Source organism: Bacillus rossius (genome assembly GCF_032445375.1).
Source record: "Bacillus rossius redtenbacheri isolate Brsri chromosome 4 unlocalized genomic scaffold, Brsri_v3 Brsri_v3_scf4_1, whole genome shotgun sequence".
In the NCBI taxonomy this organism is placed as follows: domain Eukaryota; kingdom Metazoa; phylum Arthropoda; class Insecta; order Phasmatodea; family Bacillidae; genus Bacillus; species Bacillus rossius.
Window position 1 is genome coordinate 19845897 of NW_026962010.1, and position 16360 is coordinate 19862256.

The window sequence follows — 16360 nt, forward strand, 5'->3', positions numbered from 1 at the left end:
ACTATTACTGCAATGGGTTGCAAGAAATGTGTTGAAATAAAACAATCAAAACGTTTTAGATTTTTACGCTATTAAATTCGTTCAAATTTATTGTAAATCTTCTAAATATTTTCTTAAAACTTGATTTATAAATTTTTATACAACCATTTATTAGTGACAGGTATTAAATAGAGAGTTTTAAGGTCAAAAAACTAATAAATACTCTAGCATGAATAATATGAAATTATTCATAAGTTATTCAATGTTGACATCATTGAATTATCACCATTCGAAACATATTTGCTGCATAGAAAATGAAAAAAAATGATTAGTTGATGATTTTGGAATAATGCAGAAAATAAGGAATGTTATGCACATTATGTTTTCAGAATATTCCAGAGGTTTCTATAAGTTTCCAGAACGTTCCAAAAGAAATGGGTTCTTCGAAATCTACCTACGCCTATAGGCTGTGCCATAAAAAATTTTTTTTTAATTGTATTCTTGCCACTGTCTTTGCTTTAAAAAAATGTATTTTCTTAACTAAGGCAATATAATTATTATTAGTTTCGTAAAATTCTAATTTGCACAAAGCTGTAGGAAACACGCTAGAAGTGTGTGTGTGTTTTTTTTATACCAATGCACTCAGTCGTTTGCTGCAAACACGTGGACTTGCAAATAAAATCACCTGGTGGTACACCTACAGAACCTCTCTTGGGACATAGATATCTATTGATAATTTATTGCATCAATTAGCTAATTTCATTCCATAAGTCATGCTATTCTAAAATACAATTATAAAAAGATAAAACATTATGCAACCAAACAACCAATATTTCCTTTAATCTTCAACTCGATGAAACCAGTTCTGGTTCTGCAGCGAGTGTAGCCGGTCAGAAGTCTTCACATGTAAAACAGAAAAATACAGAAAATGAAGGAAAACATTCATGAAACACAATTTACATAGACATGTCCACATTCAGAATGTTCCATAATTGACACCAAGCCGACAACAGTTGATAGGCCAGTAAATTACGGTTCTGAATTTTAAAAAAAATCAAAATGTGTCGTAGTTTTTGAGTTATAGACATTTTTTCAAAAGTTTTTAACTTCTCTTCAAGCACCAAATTATTAGATACTATGACTAAACATTTTTTTCTACGCAATCACAAACAACCGTACTATTTATAGGAATCAAAATAAATCAAACATGCTATAATTAAAGGTGAAGAGGAGGGGGAATTATTTGGAAGACTTGTGTGGCAAAAAAAACCCCGGGTAATTTGATTAGTCATACGGTAAAAAAATCATTACTTTGATAACTTAACACGTTATTTGGAAATATGGCTAATTAACGCAAATAACATGCTAAGTTATCAAAGTATTATTTTTTACAGTATGGCTAGTCAGAATTACCCATTCAAATGGTTGCCGCATAAGTCGTGCAAGTAATATTTTTCTTCCCAAAAGTGTAGAATGTTTGATTTTATTTTGAATAAGTAGTTATTAATAGAAGGTTTATTAATGATTGCGTAGGAACAATTTTTTTTTACAGTATGTAGTAATTTTGTGCAGGATGGGGATGTTAACACTTTTTAAAACAAAAATGCCTATGACTCGAAAACTACTACATTTTTAATTTTTTATTCCGATTCAAAATTTTAATTAATTGGTCAATCAACTATTCTCGTATTGATGTTGAGTTATGAGCCATTATCTTTAAATATTTCTTTCCTAATTACTTTCAAATGCCCTGACATTTCCCAGGTTCCCATGCTCTCCAGAACAGCACGAACCCTGCTGAGCGCTATCTGGTTAGCCAACTGACTGGAGGTGGGTTATGAATGTAGCAGGGGTAACATGTATAGCGTGGGTGCAGAACCCGAAAGGAAGGGGGGGGGGTGGTCACCTCGAATTAAAAAGGCCCTCTCTGAGGGTGCCTGCGTGCACTGTAAAAGAGTGACTGTGGAACGGGTTTGATGGATAAACTATGTCTTATGGAAAACTTTTTTATGTATTTTAAGTTTCATGCTTATTATATGGATATAGACCACAATATGAGCTGTATACAACAAACAAGCACCGTATCTAGATATCCCGTATCGGTTGACCCCACGCTCAAAACTCTCGCCCTGGTTACCTTGCTAACCTTACAGATTTGCGCCCCTGATGTGTAGTAAGATATATAAAAAAGGTTGTTGTGGAACAGTACTGTGATGCTTTGCTGATTTACCTTCCCACTACAGGCCACCCACATTGTAAACTGTTGATGGGAACGAACCGTGTTTTTATTATTTTTATTTTACATAAATTTGTGCCAAAACCAGCAAAATATTTACAACATGAAAAATTAGTGTATTTGTTGAAGTTGTACTGCTTTACGTGCGTTATGGAGAAATGACGAGAGTGAATTCTTATGATGCAAGTGCACCATACAACGAAATTTTCACAGGAAGATGGCGGACCCACGTGTATGAACATAAACCCATATATAGTCACGTTCATAAAAATTATGGGACACACCAAACATATTGGTGTGCCAAAATAAACTTGATAGTGGAAATACCCTGAAATATATTTGGTAAATTAAAATAGACATAGTAAACAGTAATTTCAAGTTTGATAAATAATAAAAACAATATAAAACATTACATATGGTTTCTTCTTTAAATCATAGCCCAGTGGTTATAGTGTGTGGTCAATAAGGTAAAGAAAGGACCGTGGTTAAATCCGCTGCAATATAAAAAAATACTCTTTTTAAATTACAGATTACTGGATTATACACACTGTGCTTCAAGAAAATATATATGAATACCTTTTATTTTATTTGTTTATTGTATTGCTACAACATTATTTAATACATAACTAAGTCCATTGCCTTGATTATTTCATTCTATATACCTAGGCCTTCATCCTCTTTTTTTTTACGTAAAGCAATATTAAATTAATTACGTTTGTTAGGAAAATAATTTCCATGAAGTCGCATAGTTAAAAAATAATATAATAGTACTACTATACTGTATTACGTAATAGTTTATAGTCATCTAACGTGTGCGAAAACTATACAGTTTCAACATTTTAATGAATTTAAAAAGGTAGGCAGTATTCTCATAAAACTGCTGGTCAAAAATCAGATCCAACCCAGAGTTTAGTATTTTTTCAAGTCTTTTTCGTTTTTATTGGAGACGTTTCATTATATAGTTTAACCTTTCTCTCTGCAAATCGAATGATTTGATAGTCGACGTGGCTGCTCCGGTAGCGAATTCTAGCAGCGGGTGCGAAACTACCTGTGAGTCGCTTTCAGATATTTAGTGTTTGATATTTAATACAATTAAAGAAATTTATTTATTGTGAATATTAGTCATAGAAAATTGTGTTTATAAATTTTTTAAAAGTATTTTCATGTTTATTAATATAAATGAGATTATGTTTCCGTATGTATAATTTATTTGCATTATAAATGATTATATTATTTGTTAAATTATTAAAATTAATAAATTAGAATAAACATCCAGCATATCTTTATTAGTTTACATAATTAAATATTTAATATTGAATACTAAGTATTTATTTTTATTTTTCTTACAGTAAATTTAAAAATAGTTCTGTGTCTTAAATAAAAAAGAAGTATAACTTCTAACGCGCGTACATAAGTACACTTTTTTTTAATATATAGGTACTTGTCAACTCTTTCTCGAAAACAGCACAAACTATTCAATGAAAATATTGTCGCGGGTTGAAATTTTGCAGGGTTGTTGAAATCAAATTTAGGGACTTTACTGACGGGACTCTGGGCTGGCTGCTCTGTTCACTCGTCAGCGCAAGTGGCGTGACCATGTAATTGGGGCACGGGGCCGGCGCGGCGCGCTGCGGGCTTGCAGAATTTTGTTTGTTTGTTTGGCCGCGCGCTGGCGCAGCCACGGGCCGCAGTTACTGGGGCGCGCTGTCGTAACAAGCCGCGCGGTGTGGCCTGCACATCGGGGTAGAGGGGGGGTAGTCTTCCCAGATGTTCTAGTTAGTTGTTTAGTAAATTTGACTTCAATAACGAGCTTTTGTTATGCTAGGCGCGGCAGGGCGCGCAAATTTAAGCGCAAGTGAGTGGTGACTTCAGGCTCACTCAGGCGGAGGCTCACTCAGGCGGAGGCTATGCGTCTCACCTGTGGTCACGAGTTGTTAGTTCGTTCGTGATGTAGGAATTCAAGCTTTCGGGCGGAAGCTATGGTCGACGCCAGAGGCCACGAGTCGTTTAATTTAAGTTAGGTCATAATGTAGTCGTCAAGCTTTCGGGCGGAGGCTATGGCCCTCGTCAGGGGTCACGCGTCATAGTTTTTAAAATGTAATGTTCGTTCGGGATTTCAAGGGCAGGAGAGGCCCCTACGTTATTTTTTTAAAGTAATCGATCAAGAAAGGCTTTTCGGAAAATGTGAGTATGGACTTATCTTTGTTTTAATTTTAAGTATTAATTATGATTTGAGGTATTCGGAAGGACTAGGGAAGTGTTTAGTGAAGTTCTCTCATTCTCTCTCTTGTAAGGTCGTTCAATCGTTAAGGAAGTAAAGAGATTATTGTTTTAAATTGTAATCCCGCTATTTAAATGTTCTTTAAAATGATGTTGAGTATTTGACTTTAAGAATAAAATAATTTTAATTAAGTATTATGTTATTTTGCAAAATCTCCTTAGTTCAGCTCTCACCAGACATCCTGTACGGGATGACGAAACTATGATCCTAGGTACAGTAAAGTATTTTATGAAGTTAAGACTAGTTGATGCCAAGCGAGTTGTTTCTATGTAAAGAGCTACGATTCTCGCCCCCCCCCCTCTGAAGGTGGATCGTGACAGAAATGGTGGAGGCGCCGGGTAGGTGTTCGTGATAGAAATGGTAGAGTTCGCCGGATAGGTTCTATTTCTGGAGAGAGAGAGAGGTAGATTTTTATGTTTATTATTAAGTTAGTTTCAGCTTCTGATAGCAGGTTATTAAGAGTTTACTTGAGGAGAGGATTACGGAATTTTAGTCTATAGTGGAGGAAGTCTTTGAGATTTTTTTTTTGACGTAACAGATGTTTATTTGAGGATACTTGTAAGGATAAAGTTTATAGTGATAAGTTGTTTTAAGTCGTTGAGTTTATCGGGGATTTTTACGTGAGGAGAATACGTTATAATTTAAATACTTAATAAAGATAATGCAAGTGGTTTAGTTTTATTAAAGTTAATTTAAGATTGTAGGTTAAGAGAATTATAATTTAAAATAAAAATTTTTTGTCGTAAATAGGAATTATTTTCAAGTGAAGTTTGTTTTGTTGTCGTGCGCGTAGGAGACGAGACGTACGAATTAAATCAGTCGAGGGAAGGATAAACGTTAGAAAGGAATTAAAGAGAAAACGAGAGTTTATGTAAAAGAGAGTTATAGAATTTATAGTGATGTTTTGTTTTAATTAGAAAAATGTTGAGAGTTGTTTCAGAACGACACGTCAGTGGACGTGGCAGAATGAACACGTGACGGGGAGGTGCTGAGACCTAGCGGAGAACGGAGGAACCGCAAGCGAGGGTTGGCGCACCTGATGGAATTCGGTGACGTCACGAGCACGTACAGAGACGTGGACGGCCGTGACCTTGTTTTGATCAGCTGTACGGTAACTTAGCGATAAGAAAATAGACTATTGGTTAAATAAATTTAAATTTAAGTGTGTTTTAGAAGAAGAGGAACTTTCAGTATGTAAGTAATTTAATTTAAGAAGTGTATGATGTATAGGCTAGAAGTGTTTCGTTGTAAGTTGTTTATGTTTTTGTTAGTTAAATTCTACCTCGGTTTTAAAAATATTTTTTTTGGGATTTGTAAACATTATTAAGGAGGTACACTATAAAATCGATAAGCATTGAGAAAACTGGGAAGGCTAGATTTTGTGTGTAGAGGGAATTTACTCCAAAAGAACAGAGAGACAAAATTAATGTTTTCATTAGGGCGAGGGACCCTAAGGTGAGGCGTTGTGTCCCTGGGAAGAAAGGGAATTGTAGCGCAGACCATAGGAGATGGGCTGACTACGGAATTAAGGGTCAGGAGAATCCTGAGAGTTGTGAGTAGTTTGGGGCAGGAGTTCCCCATGGTAGTACCGAAGTGGCTATCCTGTATGGGATAGGGTACCATTTCAATGAAGTTTGTTGGTGGGGTTAGAGTCCCTTGCTGTGTAGTGGGCCTATAGCAGATAGGCACTACAGTGAAATTTTTGGTTATTTTGTGAGGTAAATTCCCTGGAGGTTAAGTAAGATTGGATTCAGTTAGGAAGGAGGGAAATGAGAAACATTGCTGTAGAGAGTTAGTGTACTTGCCTAATGTGAAATTGAATTTTACTAAATTAATTTAGGAGAAAGTTTTGTTCGGTAAATAAATAATAATGGAAGATAGCTAGATAATTAATTAATTTTTTTTTGAGTAAGGTGTTTTAAGTAATGAAATAAAATAAGGTGAAGTAATTTGAATAATTGGGGAGGAGTTTCTTTAAGAGTTTAGATAATTGTTTTTGAATTTATTGAGATATTCAGCCAGTGAAGTTTGAGTGTGAGAGATACAGTGAGATTTTAAGGAAATCGGTTGTTTATTAATTAGGACAAATGAGATTTTATGATTAAGAGTCAGTAAGCATAGTTAAAATTTACGACATGATATTTGTTGACAGTTTACAGTTATTAAGGAGAAAACAGAGTAATCTATTTATTTTTATTTTAATGGTTTGAAGATAAGATTATGAATTTTTTTTGGAAGTTTCTTTGGCATGTTGGAATAATTTTTTTTGATTTTTAGAATTTACAGAGAAAATTTAATTGATTTACATTAGTTTGGAAGTATGGAGGTTTAGTGTTCGATTAGCCCTAACTTGATGGTCGGATCCCAAAAGAATGCCGTAAAACCGATAGCCAATTGAGAGGAATGCGGTAGGCGCTTGTGTAGAGAGGGGTTGTGGGAAAACTCCTTGGGACTGATGGCAGATCAGGGGCCCTAAATAGTGTGTGATGCTGTAAAACCAGTGCAGAGAAAGCCTGGTATGCTTAAATTTTTGGGCACAGGTTATGTAAACCTGGGGTTCCATGGGATTTAGTCATGTTAGCTGCTGTGAGACATTAAGATTTCCAGGCTCCATAGTAAATTCAATGTAAATTTTTGTTTTCTTAAAATAATAAATTTGTTTTTAATTTATTTGAGATATTTGATTTGGAACAGTGAATACAGACCCCGAGGAATAAGAGTTATGCTGTGAGAGGAGAAGGTGGTAGGCCTAAAGGGTACAGGCACCACAGAGGTTATTTGTATTGCATAATTTAAATATAAGGAAACTTGAGAATTTGAAATTTTGTTGTTGGTTTGTACACCCATAAGAAGAGTATAGGCAGAATTTTTATTGTTATGAGATGTCTAATTTAATTGAAAAGAAGAAAGTTTAAAGATGCAAGGTAACATTATTATTGTAATAATTGAAAGAGATTAAGAGGTAGAGAGAAATAGGCAGTTTTTGTTTGTAAGTACTAAAGTTTACATATAGAAATTTAGTAACTAAGAATGAATAATAAGTTAAGTCTAGTGTAAAAGTTTTTTTTTAAGTTTGTTAAGTTAAGAGTCACAAGTAAATTTTTTTTTAGAGAGAATGTCTTTGATAGGAAGTATTAGAAACTTATGGGAATTTTAGGGTAACATAAATAATGTAGGTAATGAATAATAAATAGATGGTAGGTCTTAAGTTAGGATTAACATTTGAAGCAGAATTTAATTAAGAAGAAGGAAAATAAATAGGCCTAATGAAAAGAACAAAAAAGGATTTTATGGTAAAGCATTTTTTTTAAGTAATAAACAATGAATAATAATGTTGTTTCAGGGTAATGTGTACTAATAATACAATTTTTTTTTTAGGACCAAAGAACAGGAATTATGTAATTTAAATTAACATGTATTTTTGAAACTGTTACAGATTCCTTAAGATGAGCTGAGCAGCAGTCCAGTTTACAAGATGACAAGAGTTCGAGAGACAAGATACAAGATCACTGAAACAAGAGCCAAGACTGAAGATTCAAGAGAAGAGAAAGCTGGCAGCCATGGACTTACAAGTGGAGATTAATAAGGTCATGTAAAGTTTTATTTTTTTTTATGGAAGACAGTAACTGGAGTTTTTTTTTGTTATAAACATTATTTACAGAACTTTTTAGGTTATAGTAATGTAATGGAACTAGTGAGTTGTGGTAGCTGTCAAAAAGAACTAATACCTTAAGTTTAATTTTTAAAGTTAATTTTCTTAATTTACAGAGGGATTAGTAGTTTTTTTTAAACCTTATTTAGGTTGGAATTTCAATACAATAGCTTATTATAAATGTGTACGAACAGTTCAAGTTCACCGTACTGATAGGTAGGTCAGATGATCTTATTGATTTTGATGATTTGTTGTTTTGAGTTGATTTTTAGGTGTTGTGAATTAGACAATGAAATAGTTTTGAAAACTTAAATTATTTCAAGCTAAGAAATAGTAAATTTAATTGTAACTCAAAGGACACCAGAATTTAATTTTTTTTTGAATTAGTAATGTTTGAAAATTTTATACTTTACCAGAAAGGTTATAAACAAACAGATCGGATGGAACAAGGATGCAGTAAATCACAATTTCATTTAGAATTATTGATTTGCTTTTGAGGTTATGAAGGAAAAGTAGCTATAATTTAAAAATTTGAATAAAAATGGTTTTTTTTTATTTGTTTGAAATAGAAAGTTTAAAAGTTAATTAGTCATGATCTAGGTGGGTGATGGGGTGGGAATTGGCCACTCTTTTTCCCTATAACCTCCCTAACATGGCCTTCTATTACATCTAACAGAATAGAAGAAGAAAAAGACTTATTATTAGTTAGAATGTTTTTTTATGAAGATACCTGATGAACTTTTTTTTTATTGTTGGGAAGAATAGTAGCAAGATTAATCAGATGTTTTACTCAGAAGAAGAAGAAGAAGAAGATAAAGCAGTTTTATGACTCGACAAGCCAGAGATTGGTGTTTCCCCTCTGCGCTCCTATTGACTACGTTGTTTACTCTCATGGGATAGCTGGTTCGGCACCATGGAGAGAGATTGGTGGGCATTGTGGTTGCCCCCAGAAGAAAAGAAGAGTAGAAAGGTTATGGGTGGGTCATGTGAAGTGACCTTCAACCCAGTTACTTCGTGGGGACTATTTGCTGTATAGAGAAGATCAAGACTCAAGAGTTAGGGAAAATCATTGGAGGTCATGTTTCCCTTCCTTAAGTTTTTCCTATCAAATTATTTGCCTGATTAGATTATGCTAAGGGTGGGATACTTTATGTTAGCAGTTGAATTAATTAATTTTATTTTTTTTGTGTGTTTGCATCCTTGCCCATCGATTGCAGTTTAGTAGTTAGTTTTGTATTTGTCAGGCGTGATGGTAATGCCTGTTGATGATGTTTCAGAATTGTAATCTGTTCGTGATGAGGATGGCACAACTCCGAAGCAGATGTGGGGAGAAGTTGTGAGCTGCCCTGGAAGCCAGTCCAGTAGCTGTTGGAGTTGAGTGGTGTTTGCTGATGGCCAGCCCAGGGAGCTACTCTTCTCGACAACACTGACTTCGAGGAGTTGCACCAACCTTCACGAGATAAGAGTTTAATTAATTGAAACACTGTAAGGACACTTAATTTTTTTTGAAGAACGAAAGAAGTATGGTAATAAACGGAAACCGAAAAAAAAAAAAATAATAATAATTATCAAGAATTTGCACATTGTTTAACGAATACTGAGAAACTAAGAACAGTAATTTAATTTGTAAAGAGAGCTTCACTAACAGAACAATTTTTTTAGAATTGAGAACTCGAGCCTCTGAAGGTTCCTGTGAGAACAAACCAGATAAAAGTTTTACATTTAATTTTATGAATACTTGTTGTTTTAAAATAAATCTTATGCAGAATCTAGATGTATGTTCAGACAGCAAGGAACTAAGAAAATTATTATTTTTGTGAAATGAGGAATTTATAGTTATGGTTTAATGGAAAAAGACAATTTGTAATTTTGAGGTAGCTCGATGGGGCTCGAGCTCTGTGAGGGGAGGGTTATGTCGCGGGTTGAAATTTTGCAGGGTTGTTGAAATCAAATTTAGGGACTTTACTGACGGGACTCTGGGCTGGCTGCTCTGTTCACTCGTCAGCGCAAGTGGCGTGACCATGTAATTGGGGCACGGGGCCGGCGCGGCGCGCTGCGGGCTTGCAGAATTTTGTTTGTTTGTTTGGCCGCGCGCTGGCGCAGCCACGGGCCGCAGTTACTGGGGCGCGCTGTCGTAACAAGCCGCGCGGTGTGGCCTGCACATCGGGGTAGAGGGGGGGTAGTCTTCCCAGATGTTCTAGTTAGTTGTTTAGTAAATTTGACTTCAATAACGAGCTTTTGTTATGCTAGGCGCGGCAGGGCGCGCAAATTTAAGCGCAAGTGAGTGGTGACTTCAGGCTCACTCAGGCGGAGGCTCACTCAGGCGGAGGCTATGCGTCTCACCTGTGGTCACGAGTTGTTAGTTCGTTCGTGATGTAGGAATTCAAGCTTTCGGGCGGAAGCTATGGTCGACGCCAGAGGCCACGAGTCGTTTAATTTAAGTTAGGTCATAATGTAGTCGTCAAGCTTTCGGGCGGAGGCTATGGCCCTCGTCAGGGGTCACGCGTCATAGTTTTTAAAATGTAATGTTCGTTCGGGATTTCAAGGGCAGGAGAGGCCCCTACGTTATTTTTTTAAAGTAATCGATCAAGAAAGGCTTTTCGGAAAATGTGAGTATGGACTTATCTTTGTTTTAATTTTAAGTATTAATTATGATTTGAGGTATTCGGAAGGACTAGGGAAGTGTTTAGTGAAGTTCTCTCATTCTCTCTCTTGTAAGGTCGTTCAATCGTTAAGGAAGTAAAGAGATTATTGTTTTAAATTGTAATCCCGCTATTTAAATGTTCTTTAAAATGATGTTGAGTATTTGACTTTAAGAATAAAATAATTTTAATTAAGTATTATGTTATTTTGCAAAATCTCCTTAGTTCAGCTCTCACCAGACATCCTGTACGGGATGACGAAACTATGATCCTAGGTACAGTAAAGTATTTTATGAAGTTAAGACTAGTTGATGCCAAGCGAGTTGTTTCTATGTAAAGAGCTACGATTCTCGCCCCCCCCCTCTGAAGGTGGATCGTGACAATATCATGATTACACATTTTGGGGTGCGAAAAATATAAATTCCTTTATACTAGAAACAGAATCGATCCTGATGTACATCATAATATTCTAATGCCGAAACAAAACACTTATATTAATTCCTGCTATGGCACGAACGTATGTTCCAACTAGATGCGTGACTGTATATAATGCCCATTCCACAAACTGTTGACTGTAAGAGGCAGGACAACTGGCTGCACGCCGAGAGGCGGTCGAGGCGGTTCGAACTTCCCGCGCCGAGCTTGCGGCGCTCGCCGCGGCCGGCGGGCGGAGCGCTGCGGTCGCCGCGGGATTGATCGGGCCGGCGCTGCGTGCGCGCGTGCGTGCGTGCGAAGCCCCGGGCTCCGCCATTTGCGCCGCGCGCTGGGGGGCTTGTGTTCGGCTCGGCGCGGTGTTGTGTCGGTGCAGTGTCGGTGCTCTGTGCGGCGCGGCCATGACGGGGCGCCGTGCTGCCGGGGCCAGCTCGTCCCGGCGCGCGTGAACACAGCGTCTCTCGCCCGCTGCGGGGAGAAGATCCACACACACACGCCGGCCCGTAGCGCGATCATAAGGTAAGAGCCTGCTTCCCCCCCTCTCCGCGACTCTTTGTTGTTGTGCTCCGTCCTCTCTCCCTCGACCGCCCGTCTAACCGGTTCCCACGGACTGGACCGCGTATTGATCTTCGTTCCCTTACAGCGTTTCCTGCCTCTCGACCAGCCCTCATGTGCTCGTTGTACACACCCCCTCGCCGGCTGATTGCTGGAGCCTCTCCTCGGAGACAGACTGCTGTCTGGCCGCTGGCGACGACGACGGGACATCGTTTATCGACTCGCACTTCCGTTCCAAGGTTTCCCGTTTCCTGCAGCGCTGCAGTCCGCCCTCCCCGGCATTCCTTCGCAGGACGTGTTTACGACAACCGAGCTCCAGTTCGGCGTTTGATATATCAAAACATTTTCACTTTTTATTTTTTTTTGTTAAGTCTTGAATGTTTTTATGGACGAAATTCGTAACCCGAATCTGGCCTCTTGTCGATTTTCACAAAATTTTTGAAACTTTCCTTCTGCTTTATCCAGGCTTACGAGTTTATATTTAAGAAAGAACACTATTAAAATGGCACGATATATGACGAGGTAATAATATTACAGTTCATAATAAGGTTTATCACTCGGATACACGTGTCTAATGGATCCGAAATAACGTAACCACACCGCAATGTAAACACCACTTAACCGAGCTTACACTCGTTTGGCCCGCAGTCTACCCTCGACCGTGCATTGCACATCCAGAATGAATGAATGAATGAATGAATGAATGAACGAGAGAGTGAATGAGTGACTTACGGCTTAACTTCCCGTCTACATAGAGGTCATTAGAGACGGTGATGGGGAAATTAGATAAGAAGTAAGACCTGATGTAATGGAAGGGTGTAAGAACGAAACGAGAGTGCCCCGAGAAAAACTTCTCGGCTCACGAAACGTCCGCTACGTTTCCCACTTGCTCGACCCCGCCGGAAATCGAACCAGGCTCGCCCTGATTGGCAAGGGGGGGGGGGGGGCGTGACTTGACCGGAACACCACAGTCCCTCGTGGCACATGTATACATGTATACATGTATACATGTGTACATGAATATACATATATATGTGTGTGTACGCATAAATATGCATATGTGTGTATATGCATATTATATATGTGCGCATATGCATTAATGTGTATAAATGTGTATGTGAATATGCACACTGCAGGGGTGAGCGTGAGGTGAGGGTAGATTAAACAATAAGCCTATACAGTAAAAGGTCGAGTGACAGAGCCTTTCAAATTTCTTTCCTCTGTGAATAAAAATGTGCCATACATGTTTGCACGACCACTCTAGGCTGTATTCAATTGCGTTTATCTAAACGTTATTTCGGGAAAGCTAAGAACGAGTCTGTGGATTGCTATGTAAAATCGTAAATAATCCTACCGATGTACAATCCTTCTGGGGTCACTTTCTGAGTTTGGCGAGGGGGGGGGGGGTTGAGGTAACATGAAAATAGTTTTAGATGCACATTAAATTTATTTCGTTTACTCATTCCACTTATGTCAAATAAGCCGCGTTTTTCAATAAATACCAAAACAAGGATTCGAGCCCAAAACCTCGTGATCTGAATATTGCCCTATCGTGAATTTCGTTGGTTAATTTGCCGATAGGCTAGACTTTGTAGATATTTTTATAACTTCCAACGCCACTCACTACGATTTATTCGGTGACTTATGTTCTAATTACAGGCGTGTTTCCTGTAACGTCAAACGGCAACCAAAGCAGTAATTAAAAAAATGTGCAGACGTTTAAAGTTTGAAGGCCAACTATATTATATTTAATTTCTAATATCACGTTCACGTTACATGACTGTAGTGGGAAAAAATTGTGTGGTGTCATAATAGAACCCTGTTGTTAATATCAGATCTGTGTAATAGAAATAAACCACATCAAAATGCTGTAACACAAGTCTTGAACAGTTATTATTTATTGAGACGATATTTAACGTAAACAAACATGGCTACCACCTCGGCTAAATACTAGAATCATGTTGGCATTACATATAGTTAATGGATTCAGTTAACAAAAGAGGTGAAGGTGTTGATTAGTTTCCAGGGATGGCGTTAGCGATTTTTTTATTTAGGTTAACCAATTACTGTTTGCGAATTAGGGAGAGAGAATAAAAGCAGGTCTTTGTAGAAGTCTGTGAAGTTATATTTTAGTTAACTTAACACATTTGTTATATAATAGAACACTAAAATAGTATCCTACTGGTTCAGAGCTCATTTGAAGCTTGGTATTTTTAACCGTGAGACGTAAAATCCTACACGCAAAACAAACTTAACCAAGACTAGAGTGACTTAATACAGTTCAGTCACAAATGTATATCGGAGTGTATGATTCAGACTGAAATTTTGCTATTAACACTCGGGGTAGTACTGGCAGTGACATGAAAACAAACATTAATGGACTTTTGAAAGTATCTAATGTGAACGAGCGGCAGGAATATGTAGACTGACCATAGGTTGTTGATGTCTCTTAATTTTATGATATAGAATGAGCAATGATTTTTAATTTTATTTACTGAATTATAGAATGTTTACAAATTACTTTCAAACAAGGGAAGAGTCAGAACGGACGAAAACAATTATACATGCAAGATCAGTATGCAGGATACAAAAAATCCCTTTCGGCACAGCCTACAAGCGTAGGTAGATTTAAAAGTACCTGTTTCTTATGGAAATATTTTGGAAACTTCTATACACTTTTGGAACATTTTAAGAACTTAAGTGTACATAACAGCTATATGTTTTCTAATTTTACGATAGGATCGATTAAACATTTTCTCATTTTCCACAGAGCGAAAATGTTATTGTTTTTTTTTACTCAATGCATCCAGAATTAAATAGCTTGGAACAAATTTAACATTATGCCAACTAAGGTCGTTATTAATTTTTTTAACTTCAAACTCTATTTTAATTTCTTGCTCTAATAATGTAGTCGTATAAAAATTTTGCTTTGCACCACTCTTAACCTTCCGTTAGGCGCGCGCGCCTGACAGGTGCATTCTTATCTTGTTTATGTTCCCTGCACGAGGTCGTGTGTCGGGGAGGGGGCTGCTATCGTCTAGCTTCCTAGCTTTTGTTTCTTCTCTGGTTAGTTCATGCATGACTGTTGACGGAGTTACTTCAAGGCTGTGGCAGCCATTTTCACCCAGCAGGTGCAGCGCGACTACTGACGTAAGTTTTTCGACTATGATATTTTCAATTGCTATCTTCACCAAATTGCTTATTAATTCTATTCAATTACACACTTATTAGCTAAGATTGTGAATTTAACATTAACTACTGAAAAAATAGAATCACCTAGTAGGTGTGACGCGACTTCATGTGTTTGTTTTACAATATGTGTTTCAGGATGGCTGGGAAAAAAATAATTTATAACTTGGATAATCCTGAAGACGTCAAGAAAATCCATAGTATGCTGTTTGATGATACTTCGGGAGATGAGGACTTTGGAGAACAATCTGATTCTGATAGTGAAGATCAGATACACGAGAGAGAGGAAAATTCAGACACTGAGCAAAGCTGTAATGAATCAGATGGTGATGATCCCGGTAATGCATCTTACTACATGGCAAACCATAAGAAAAATGGTAAGAGTAGGTGTATTTGGTATGTATGGGGGCACCGGTGGGTGGTGGGGGATCCGGGGATCCGCAGCGGCCATCTTGGATTACGACACATCCGGCCGCCATCTTGGATTACGTCACTTCCGGCGGCCATCTTGGATTACGTCACTTCCGGCGGCCATCTTGGATTACGTCACTTCCGGCCGCCATCTTGATTTTGAATTTTACCTTTGACCCCGACGACCATTTTGTTTTCTAGAACATCCCGACATTTCGAGTTTCATCCGCCATCTTGAAAATCCTTATTTATTATCCGATTTTAATTAAAAAAATAAAAATTAATAATTTAATTTTAATTAAATGTTACAATTATCTAGCACCACACTCCTATACATTACGTTTACATCATCGAGCGCCCCACTCTTCTACATTACGATTACATCATCGAACACCCCACTCATCCCTGTCGCAATTTTTCGTAACACCACCATCTTTTTAAATAAATTTATTATAAAAACAATAATCTAAACCATTATCGTCTGCTGGAGGCAGCCATCCTGGATTCCGCCATATTGATTTCATCCGATGATGTCATCACCATCCTAAAGCACCTTAGTGTATGTAAGGCCGACTTTCTATCCCGTACCAATGTTGTTATGATCCTTATAGACCATAAAATCCTCAGTCATTTTGTTGTTGTGACAACCATTTATTCTTAAAGGCATAATCATTTACAGGTTTTAACTTACATATATGTTATTATTTCATTGCTGCGGATGCGATAGTTAAAGTAATTATAATTTAAAAAAAATATAAATTTATTACTCCATCTTAGCAGACCAGAAATTTTTCAGAGTCCGTGTTTGCGTACTCGTGTTTAAAAAGCTGCATGGGAGCAGATATTTAGGTGTTTATGTATAATTACATGACCATTTTACGATATCAAATTAAGTATAAGTACCTTGAGGAATAAAGGTTCTATATTTAAAATAATAAGCAGTATGTAGGTATTATCATATTTATTTAAATAACCTCGAACGC

The 16360-nt window shown here is 37.1% G+C and overlaps 1 protein-coding gene and 1 long non-coding RNA gene across 5 annotated transcripts in view; both read left to right on the forward strand.

The window, feature by feature from the left end:
• The first annotated feature begins 3738 nt into the window (after window positions 1-3738).
• Window positions 3739-9704, forward strand: LOC134541576 (uncharacterized). Its single transcript, XR_010076661.1, has 2 exons — window positions 3739-5690; window positions 7933-9704. It is a non-coding gene; the product is annotated as an uncharacterized LOC134541576 (long non-coding RNA).
• Window positions 9705-11494: 1790 nt separating this feature from the next.
• LOC134541485 (regulator of G-protein signaling 7) overlaps window positions 11495-16360 on the forward strand; it is a 111493-nt gene continuing 106627 nt past the window's right edge. The window contains exon 1 of one of the 4 annotated variants that reach the window (XM_063384973.1): window positions 11495-11741. The gene's annotated coding sequence lies outside the window, so the exon portion shown is untranslated. The remainder of the gene's footprint in view (window positions 11742-16360) is intronic. The other 3 variants (XM_063384972.1, XM_063384975.1, XM_063384974.1) reach the window with 3 other exon arrangements.